Below are 1,826 nucleotides of genomic sequence, written 5' to 3' on the forward strand. Positions count from 1 at the left end.
CTACTCTAAATTATGCTTTATTTAAATTAAAAAAAAATTAACATTTATTTATTTATTATTTTACGCGGTAACTAATAACTATGGGCCCAATTGAAGGTGGGGTCGTAATTAGAGCGGGGCCACACACACACGATATGCTGGGGTACACCCTATAATTGCACTTTATGTCCACTCTTTCGGCCTTTACTCCTTCGGCTTTTGGCACTGCTCTTTTGAATAGGGGTGTTCAATAAAATTTACAAACCGCTCAACCCGAATAAACCGCCCAAACCAAACCGAATAAACCGACAAAAAATACAACCCGAAATAATATAATGAAAATCCAACCCGCCCAATGAATATATTGGGTGGTTTACAAATTATTCTAAACCGCCCAATTAACCCGAATAAACCGAATTAAACCGATTTATATATTTTTTAATAAAAGTGTATATCTTATATTATATAAATTACATTTATTAGTTAAATTATTTTGTATTTAAAGTTTGGACATTTTAATTTTTAACTTAAAACTTAGATTTTATAGTTAATAATTTTTAATGTATTTGGATATTGAAGTTAAAGTTTAAAATCTACACTATATTATCACTTTTTTTATTATTTTATTCAATTATTTTATGTTTACTCAATTATATTTATCTTATATTAAAGTTCTTAAAATTAATTTAAACTATAGCATTATTTAACTTGAAATATAAATAATATATTTTTATTTTCTTAACTTTTTTGTTACTTGAATTCTAGAAACGAACAATAATAATTATAAAAAAAAAAAATGAAGAACGGTTTGGACGGGTTAACCCGACCAAACCGACAAAATCATTGGGCGGGTTGAACTTTTTCTAAATTTTCATTGGGCGGGTTACGATTAAATTTTGCAACCCGATATTTATATTGGGTTAATAAAAATATGCTATAACCCGACTAAACCGACCGACGTACACCCCTACTTTTGAATTTTATTTGCAGAGGAATGAGAGAGAGAGAGAGAGAGAGAGAGAGAAGGTATGATTACGTTTTCAAAGTTATGATGCCAATAAATTATTCTAATTAAAATTTCGTAATCTGATAACAATAGGGAAATTACAAAAATGACTTAAATTTAAATTAACTTTTACAAAAATACTCACACGAAAATATTTTCAAAAATACTGTATTTTTATAAAACACAGTAAAACACAATGCATAACAACTCAAAACAACAATAAAACAGTTAAAAAATACTAGTAAAATATCAGTTAAAACTTAACACAATATACTACAGTATGAAACTTATAAAAAAACACAGTAAAAAAGTAAAAAATACCACATGACAGTATTTTTGTAAAAAAAATAATAATTAGTTAGTATGCCATGTAAATTGAATCATATCATTTCTTTTTTTTTTTTTTTTTTTTTTAAAGAAAACCCATATTTCCTGTCAACTAAAATAAAATAAAATAACATTGAATAGTACTCTCACGCTCCAAGCTTAATCTTTTCTATTTGTCATTGTTGATGAGTAAAAAAAAGGAAATAAAAAAGATTGTGTAAATAAATAAAATAATAATAGTAGAAGGAGTAAATTAGTAAATAGATGTATAGATGAATAAAAATATACATGAATAATAGCCGCACAAAACCTGAGACGAATGTATACCTAAGTTTAGGTGTGAATGCATAAAGGTAAAAGCAGCTGCCACTTGATTTCTTTACGAAGATAGGGTTCACCTCAAAGAGGCACGATACGCTACCCCTATAAATACACTCACCAAAGCTATCAGCTAGAAGGACAGACAGAGAGAAGTAAAGAGGAAAAGAAGGCGTTCAGTCCCATCAAGCTTGTC

This window comes from Cannabis sativa, chromosome 6 (assembly GCF_029168945.1).
Source record: "Cannabis sativa cultivar Pink pepper isolate KNU-18-1 chromosome 6, ASM2916894v1, whole genome shotgun sequence".
Lineage (NCBI taxonomy): Eukaryota > Viridiplantae > Streptophyta > Magnoliopsida > Rosales > Cannabaceae > Cannabis > Cannabis sativa.